The sequence below is a fragment of the Panthera tigris genome, chromosome F3, assembly GCF_018350195.1.
Source record: "Panthera tigris isolate Pti1 chromosome F3, P.tigris_Pti1_mat1.1, whole genome shotgun sequence".
NCBI classification, from domain to species: Eukaryota; Metazoa; Chordata; class Mammalia; order Carnivora; family Felidae; genus Panthera; species Panthera tigris.
In genome coordinates this window covers 19262118-19271878 of record NC_056678.1, presented here as the reverse complement: position 1 = coordinate 19271878, position 9761 = coordinate 19262118, and the positions used below count along the sequence as shown (strand labels likewise).

Below are 9761 nucleotides of genomic sequence, written 5' to 3'. Positions count from 1 at the left end.
ACAAAGAATAATGCACTTACCTGGAAATAAACCAGACTGTGCTTTTAGTTATCACCAAATAGTCCTGATAAAGAAAATCCTATTATTCTACCCATTCTACTGATGAGAAAAAATTAAGCTCGATTAAAGACAACTTGTACAAGTTCACACTAGAAGTAGCAGGACTACAATTTAAACCTATACAGTATGATTCTAGAGCTGGGAGCCTCAACCACTTGTTTTCTCCTTCCATCTAATTCAGTCCCAGAACATGCTACTCATACTGAGGGGTTTCATTCTCTTATTATATCCTTAACATGTGGCAGACATGGTACCAGGAACCAGAGATAAAAGGATGAAATAAAACATATTCTTTGCCTGAAGGAGGGCAGAGCCAAGAGAAGAGCAAGTAAAGACATATAAGTAAATAAATACACAAGATAAGTTATACAGCAGAAATATGAACACATCAATGGGGAATCGTAAGTAGGAATGACCAACTAACTCTCTTGCAGGAACCAAAGAAGACTTCATAGGGAGTTGACATTTAAGTGGGCTTGAGAGGTGAGTAGGAAGAGAAAGATGGAAGGAGCTTTGCGGGAAGTGGGAATGAGACATGGAAAGACACATGGCATCTGAAGGAGTCTTCTGTATCTGGGAAAATCTGGACCTGTTCAGTGAGACTGGAACAAAGGACAGCGGGAAGAAAGTGTGCAGCACAGTCAGCAGCCCAGGGTCAGTGTTCATTGGATATTTGTCACAAGAGGGAATGTGTGGATTTGGAAGGGACTCTCATGCCAAGAAAATGTATTTGGGTTTTATCCTTTGGGCACAGAAAGACCAGCAGAGGACCTCAGGCAGATTGGACTAGAGAAGACAGAAAACTACAAGCGGGAAACAGTGAAGCCAGGAGAAGAAAGAGGAAGCTGGCTTTCAAAGACAGCTCTGAGATGGAAGGCACACAACTCAAACGTGGGGAGGGGATGAGGAAGAGGTGGGAGTTACAGTGCCCGGTGGCTGTGACATTCCAGCTGCCATACCAGGAAGCACAGCAAGGAATACAGGAGACATAAGTGTCATAGGAAACATGATGAGTGCAGTTCTGGCTACGAATTTTACCACAAACCAAATCTAGGTGCACAAAATCAGATCAAATGGGAGGTAGCTGCAGTTCCTTGAAAAGCTGAGGAAAAAGTTAGGATTTTTTCCCTCTACATGTAACTTGGATGAAAAAATCTGTATTCTCCGACCATAAGCCCAGCACATATTTCCAACTTTTCTTGAAGTAATGATGCTTCAGTTCCAGAGAAAAGTCACCACATTTTCTGAGGCGTGCCTGCGCCCTAGAACCCCCATCAGTAACCTTCGAAAACTGCCTAGAAAGCAAGAAGTTAAAGAAGTCTGTAGGGAAGAAATGCCTGATCTGAGAAATTCCAGCATGGTGAACTCATAGTGGTCCATGACAAAAGCCTTGAGTGCTTTGAAAGATGAGCAAGCAAGCAAGCTCTCTGGGAGCCAGAAGTGGAAGAAAATCTTATGTCAAAGTAAATTTCTGATCTTTTCCTTATGCAGAAAGATGGAAAGGTGGACTTGGGCAAAAGAAACAAGGATGGTTTGAGAGAAATAACATCGAGAAGGGGAAGGAGAAAGAGAACTTCTGGAGGGAAGTTACACGGTGCCGACAAGTCTAAGAATCAGGAGAATAATCATCTCCAAATATCTAGAGACCTGTTGTGAAGAAGAGGCATTTAGACTTATTGTCAAGAAATAAGAAAGCAGAGTCAGGACCAATATGTGGAATTGTGCAGAGAAAGGTCTTTCTAGAATTTAGGGATAATGAATGGAAATTGGCTTCAGTGAACACGCAGGACTGGGTGTGCTCAAGCCAAGGCTGGCCGACAACCTTCATGGGGATTTGTAGAGTGGTTGTCTGCACTGGTCAGGAAACATGTGGTCTCTTTTTTTTTTCATTTTTTAATATCTATTTATTTTTGAGAGAGAGAGACAGAGAGCACAAGTTGGGGAGGGGCAGAGAGAGAGGGAGACACAGAATCCAAAGCAGGCTCGAGGCTCTGAGCTGTCAGCACAGAGCCCGATGCGGGGCTTGAACTCACGGACCGTGAAATCATGACCTGAGCCAAAGTCAGACACTTAACTGACAAAGCCCCTCAGGAACCCCAGGAAACAGGTGATCTTAACATTTCCTTCTAAGTCACATATTCAAACATCACTGGGTACCAGTCTGCCACCCCATGCCCTCAGGCCTCTTTCAGACACTGCCTTTTCAGCTTGGGCCTTGTGTCCCAGACCAGCCACTAAATCTGTGGTTCCTGAATTTAGTCTCCTGACCCACAGACATCAACATGGACACTGCCCTACTTAGTGGTAACAGAAGGCAAAACATGTACTATCAGCCTCGATAGCCACATTTCTTCTATTGATTTGAGCATGACTTTCCAGATGACAGAGGCTGACATTCATGGACTAGCACAGTCCCCCCTCCTCTCCATCTTTACCAGACGCACAGCTTAGAACATATACAGAACCAGCTGGGCAAAGGCTGGCTTACTGTGCTACAGTTTACCCCGTTACTAGTAAACCAACTATGCAGCCCATGTTGAGGGATCATTACATGAGGGTGTTTACGTGCTTCTGTGGATCCAGGAGAACTCACTCCCCAAAGAGTCTTCCTTCCTGTCCCTCCTCCGTCACTAGCAGGTCCCCAGGTAAAGTACAGTCTCTCCTGGCACACCAGGACAATGAGAATTCTCCCAGGCACAGGGGCTGATAATGAAGGGTGGTACACCACTGGTCCTGGCTACCTCATTTTTCTCCTACCAGGGCCTCCTGCCTGGCCACTGAGACTTTTTGTTCACTCTGGCTCACTGTGACATCCAGAGCTTGTTCATTCTTTGCAGCAAGAGGGAGAAAGAGGCGCATTTCTAGGCTCAGGGAGGATCCTGTTACAGTGGCAGAACCAGGGAGCATTAAACAGGTGCAGAGGTGGAAAAACAGCAGGCAGAGGGAGCTGTGCCAGACCCTTCCATCTTCCTTGAACCAGGCCCCATGTGGAACAGCCCTCATCTGCCCACAGCTACCCCTGTAAATCCCAAAACTGCCTTGGGAGCCCCAGCCTCCAGGTCTCTTTCTTTTCCATCTTTGGTGTACTGTGGATGCACACCAAAGGATATGCCACTAGTGTCATTGTAAGGAACTCCAAATTTACAAAGCATCCTAATAAGCAGAGGTTATTTGCATCACCAGAGTTTTTTTCTGGCTTTATGAAAATATTCCTTGAAACGTAAGACATTTCCTAGTGGATACGTGTGTTTACAAATCAGTAGCTACCTGGTCCTCAAGTCAGGAGCTATAGATTTACTTAACACTGGATTTTTATAAGCCATTGCCAGGCAAAAAAAAAACATAAGATACTGCATTTTGGAATGGCATTAAGTGTCCCTCCAGTAGAGGATTAGATTTACAGAAATTTAACTTACACTGCAACCTTATAGAAATATGCCAGCAGTGTAGAGGCTATACATACAGAATTTGCTGTGGGTGAACTGTTTCAGGAAGATTCATCTGTAGCTTCCTCTCACTGAGGGTTCCCCAGAGCCCAGGCGCAGATGGAGAACTCTGGTGGAAACAGGACTACAGGATCTCTGAGTGAGATGGCCCCACTGAGTCCCCTGAGGCCCATCTTCTGAGTCCCAAAGATCTGCCAGAATGCCACATGGAATGGCAGGAGGGGCAGAGAGCACGGGTGGCTACAACTGGGGGTACCATTTCTCTGGGAGCGTTAAGAATCCCAGGCTCAGGGGAGGAGTCAACATGGTGGAGAAGTAGGGTACCCGAAGTTCCCTCGTCCCCCAAACACAGCAGTGTTGAGGCCAGAAGACTTGGAAGTCCAGGAATCTGGACTACAGAGTGACAGAAACATCTCCAGGCATCCACAGGAACAACTTGGCGGGCCATAGATGCATGATTGAGAACTGGGAGAGATAAAACAGGTGGTGAAGGCATGGAAGGGAGGGATCCTCTTCTGTGGGGAGACAAAAAGAAAAGAAAGAGGCTGTGGAAGTGTAGGGATTGTATTTGGACAAGTGTAGGGATTGTATTTGGACCCGGGAATGGAAAAAAACAAAGAACCAATTTCTAACTTGTTCCAGGGTTGCAAGGCTTTCTCTGTACTGGGGCCACCCTGTTTCCATGCCTGGGAAGGAGGGGAGCCAACCCCAGGCTCAGCAGCAAGCTCAGAAATGCAGTGAGAAAGAGCAATCTCCTCCCTTGAGTGTCGTGGGAAGAAGACAGATAGCCTTCAAGGACAAAAGACCGTGCAGGAGTCTGCCAGCCAGAGGCCCTTTGTCAGCTTGCTGGGCAGAGTGGCACTTCACTGGAAACGGGGAGGGGGGGAGGGGGAGCTGAGCAGGAGTGGCGGGGTTTGAATCCCAGCCTAGTGCCTGGGAAGCACTGGAGACTGTGGAGCTGGAAAAACCAGCCTGCTTGTGCCTGCATAGCACTGTGAGGATGGCCTGAACAGAGTGATCTGGTACACTCAGTCTGGGGAGGAGAGACTGGGGTGTTGCCATTTTTCTCCCCATCAACAACAAGGTGGTGCTTCAGGGAACCAACAACAGGCCCATAGTGGAAGCAGGATCTGCCTACACCAAACCACGCCCCTCCTCCATGCCTGGTAACTGCATATCTACTGGAGCAAGATTGACACTGACCAACCAGACAGTCCCTCCTCCAGACCAGCATAGCCACTGGTTCCAAGGGACCATCAGATACCCATCCAGTGGTTTTGCATTTTCTGATTTGATTCTTGCTCAATTCTTATTATATATATATATATATGATGTATATATATGTATACATATACATACATATATATACACACACACATGTATACACACACACACACACACACATTTTCTTTTCCTTCCTTTGCTACCTCTTATTTTTCCCTACTCTTTTCTAGTTGTTGGTTTGTTTAAGCAGACATTTTTAATCTATTCTTTCTACACGTCTTTTGTACCTCCTTCTTTATTTTCCTCTCTCTCTCTCTCTCTCTCTCTCTCTCTCTCTCTCGATTAATCCATATAATTTCTCTGATTCTCTGCCTGGTCAATTTTTTTCTCTCTTTTCTTTTTCCCTACCCCTGTCATTTCTGTCTTTGTATGTAATAAGGCTTCTTCCACCACCTCCCTTTTACAATTTTTTCCAGGGTTGCTTTAATGAACAAATCAAAGCACACCTGGTGGAAAGTCCAAACCACCACTATGAGTAGGGAGATAAAACAACCAGAGTCACAACAACAGAGAGCATGCAACACACTCCAAAAACACCTCCTGAAGGGCCAGACCCTGGATAGGGTATAACCCCTTTTTAGGATAGTAGTGCTAAACATGCAGGATATATAACAAGCTATTAAAACACATAAAGGACAGAAAACTAGCCAAAATGATGAAATAGAAGAATTCTCAAAAGAAATTCCAGGAAGAAATGATAGCTAGAAAATTGCTCAAAACAGATATAAACAATATATGTGATAAAGAATTGAGAGTAATAGTCATAAGATTAATAGCTGGGCTTGAAAAAAGCATAGAAGATAGCAGAGAATCTATTGCTACAAGAGATCAAGGAACTAAGAAATAGCCACAATGAATTAAGAAATGTTGTAAATGAGGTGCAAAATAAACTAGATGCAGTGACAGCAAGGATGGAGGAAGCAGAGTGGAGAATAAGTGAAATAGAAGATAAAATTATGGAAAATGGTGAAGCCAAGAAAAAAAGAGATAAGAAAATACTGGGCCATAAGGGGAAAATTAGAGAACTGATTCAATGAAACGTAATAATATCTGTATCACAGGAGTTCCAGAATAAGGGGGGAAAAAAGGCACAAGGTTTACTTGAACAAATTATAGCTGAGAACTTCCTAATCTGGGGAAGGAAGAAGACATCCAATCCAAGAGACACAGACAACTACCTTCAGATTCAATAAGAATACGTCTTCTCTACAACATATCATAGTGAAATTAGCAAAATACAAAGATAAAGAGAGAATTCTGAAAGCATCTAGTAGCAGGCCTGTCCACTGAAACTTGGCAGGCTAAAAGGGAGTGGCAGGAAATATTCAGTGTGCTGAATATTAAAAATATGCAGCCAAGAATCCTTTATCCAGCAAGGCTGTCATTTAGAATAGAAGGAGAGATAAAGACTTTCCCAGAAAAACAAAAACTGAAGAAGTCCATCACCACTAAACCAGACCTGCAAGAGATCCTAAGGAGGACTCTGTGAGTGGAATGCTGCAAAGACTACAAAGGACCAGAGACATCACCAGAAGCATGAAACCTGCAGATACACAATGACATTAAATACATATATTTCAGTAATAACTCTGAAAGTAAATGGACTAAATACCCCAATTAAAAGACACAGGGTAACAGAATGGATAAAAAAGCAAGATCCATCTATATGCTGTCTACAAGATTCTCATTCTACACCTGAGGACACCTTCACATTGAAAGTAAGGGGATGGAGAACCAGCTATCATGCTACTACAAGTCAAAAGAAAGCTGGAGTAGCCATACTTATATAAGACAAATGAGATTTTAAACTAAAGGCTGTAACAAGAGATGAAGAAGGGCATTATATCATAATCATGGGGTCTATCTATCAAGAACAGCTAACAATTGTGAATGTTTATGCCCCCTATGCCCCCAACTTGAGGAACCAAATATATAAATCAATCACAAATATAAGCAGTCTTGTTAATAAGAATATGGTAATTGCAGGGGACTTTAATACTCCCCTTACAACAACGGCAGAAAATCAATAAAGAAACTGGACCAGATGGACTTGACAGATATATTCGGAACTTTTCATCCAAAAGCAGCAGAATACACATTCTTCTTGAGTGCACATGGAACATTCTCCAAGATAAATCACATACTGGGTCACAAAACAGTCCTCAATAAATATAAAATAACTGAGATCATACCATGCATATTTTCAGATCACAATGACATAAATCAGAAGGAAAAATCTGGAAAGCCTCCAAATGCATGGAGGTTAAAGAACATCCTACCAAAGAATGAATGCACCAACCAGGCAATTAAAGAAGAAATTAAAAAATATATGGAAGTAAATTAAAATGAAAACATGACATTCCAAACCCTTTGGGATGCAGCAAAGGCAGTCCTAAGGGGAAAATACATTGCAATCCAGGCCTATCTCAAGAAACAAGAAAAATCCCCTATACAAAACCTAACCATACACCTAAAGGAACTGGAAGCAGAAGAGCAAAGAAACCCCAAAGCCAGCAGAAGAAGAGAAATAATAAATATTAAATCAGAAATAAACAATTGGAATTAAAAAAAAAGAAACACCAGAACAGATCAATGAATCTAAGAGCTGGTTTTTTGAAAAAATAAACAAAATTGATAAACCCCAAGCCACAATTCTTAAAAAGAAAAGAGAGATAACCCAAATAGATAAAATCACGAATGAAAAGATCCCAACCAACACCACAGAAATACAAACAATTATTAGAGAATACTATGAAAAATTCTATGCCAACCAACTGGACAACCTGGAAGAAATGGGAAAATTCCTAGACACCACACACTACCAAAACTCAAACGAGAATAGAAAATTTGAACAAACCCATAACCAGTGAAGAAATTGAATCAGTTATCAAAAATCTCACAACAAATAACAGTCCTGTGCCAGATGGCTTCACTGGGGAATTCTACCAGACATTTAAAGCAGAGTTAATACCTATCCTTCTCAAGCTGTTCCAAAAAAATAGACACAGAAAGAAAGCTTCCAGACTCATTCTATAAAGACACCATTACCTTTATTCCAAAACCAGACAGAGACCCTACTAAAAAGGAGAATTACAGGCCAATACCCCTGATGAACACGAATGCAAAAATTCTCAACAAGGGGAGGAGCCAAGATGGTGGAACAGCATGGAAATTTTTTTGTGTCTGAGGTCCATGAAATACAGCCAGACCAACACTAAACCATCCTGCACACTTAGGAAACAGATCTCAGGATTAACATAACAATCTGCACAACCTGAACCACAGAATTCAGCAGGTACATGGCGCAGAGATGAACTGGGGGAGAGAGAACTGCGGAGGGCAGGGAGCCACTTCTGTGTGCAGACAGAGGACAGAGATGGGGGGTGGGGGTGGAGGGACGGAGAATACGGGAAAAGCACTCCCCCCAAAAAAGCAGCTGGAGAGAAAGTGAAAGTGGTAATAGTCGCAGGGACTGAACTAAAAAGCGAGAAAGGAGGAAGGAAAGGGTTTAAATTCCATTAAGACTATAAACAGGGTAGTACAGAGGTTGAAACTCTGCAGCTCCATACCTGGCGGAGCTCTGGTGAGAAGGGTGAATCCCTAGGAGCAGAGTGGAGTCCAGGGTCTTCAGGCCACAAGGGAAGAGCCGGTTCCCCTGCCGAGAGGACATCTGGTAGAGGCTGTGTGACTTCCCCAAAGACAAAGGCGCCAGTGGACCCAGGAGAACAACCACATTCACTGGTGCTGGAACAAGGTCGCTGGGGGTGAAGCCTGGTGACAGATGTGTGTTGTGATTTGCCATAATCCCTGAAATGCTGCTGCTACACTATCTCGTGAACTTCCCTTGGGGCGGGCTGGCACCCAGCCTCAGTCTCTGGGCCTCGGCAGCAGCACGGTCCCACAAACGTTCCTGGATGCGGCCGGAACCTGGCCATCGATCAGTGAGACCCTCCTGCAGAGGAGCAGAATGGGTCAAAGTCGCAGTCCCTCAGAAATAAGGGGTTGGGAAACACAGCCACATCTGAGATAAAACTCAGGAGGGAGGTGCTGCCTGGGGCTTGGTCATGGACAGTGTAAAAGCAAACAGTGGACGGAAGCTGAAGACAAGGGACAGGTGCACGATTGCTGATCGGGGAGAACAGAGTTCCAATACTAGAGACTGGGTAGCTGGGGACACCATTTTCACAGCTCCCACACATGCGCATAAACACCTACAAGAGCCACAACAACCCACCCCAGTAAGCTAAGCAGCGCCATCTAGTGGAGAATGGAGCCATTACACTAAGTCCTGCCCAACTGAGTCAACCTCGCTCTTCAGGAACACAACTCTCTCCACCTGCTTAGTATATGGACTATAAAGCGCTTCATAGTTTGACTTCTAGGGGAAAATGAAAGAATTTCTGTCATATTTCAGTCTGTTTGCCGGTGCATCTATTCAATTTTGGTTTTTTTTTCTTTTTTCGTTTCTTTTCTTTTTCTTAAATACAGAATGAGAAAAAATCATGTTTTATTTTCAATTTTTATTAAAAATAGTTTTCTTTAATTTTTTTACTTCTGTGTAAATTTTTTTTCAAATTCTCTTTTACTTCCATCAGTTCATTTTATTCTACTTCAGTGTATTCATTTTTTCAAATTTTCAAACGATTCCCTTTTTTTCTTTTCCCTTTTTTCTCTAATCTATCAAGCCTCTTTCAACACCCAGACCAAAACACACCTAGGATCTAGCATAATTTATTCGATTTTTTTATGTGTGTGTTTGCTTTTAATTTTTTGATTTTAATATTTTTCTTTAATTTTAATTTTTTTACCTCATTAATTCTTTTACTTCCTTCAAAATGATGCCCCAAAAGAAAGAGCAGGAAGTAATGACAGCCAGGGATTTAACCAACATAGATAATAGATAATAATAGATAGATAACCAACATAGATAATAATACTAGCTGGAGTTGAAAATAGATTAGAATCCCTTTC

General features: G+C 42.9%; 1 protein-coding gene across 2 annotated transcripts in view; it reads right to left on the bottom strand.

Moving 5' to 3' along the window:
• Window positions 1-9761, bottom strand: part of BRINP2 (BMP/retinoic acid inducible neural specific 2) — a 120522-nt gene that overhangs the window by 36317 nt on the left and 74444 nt on the right. The gene's annotated exons all lie outside the window — the stretch shown is intronic.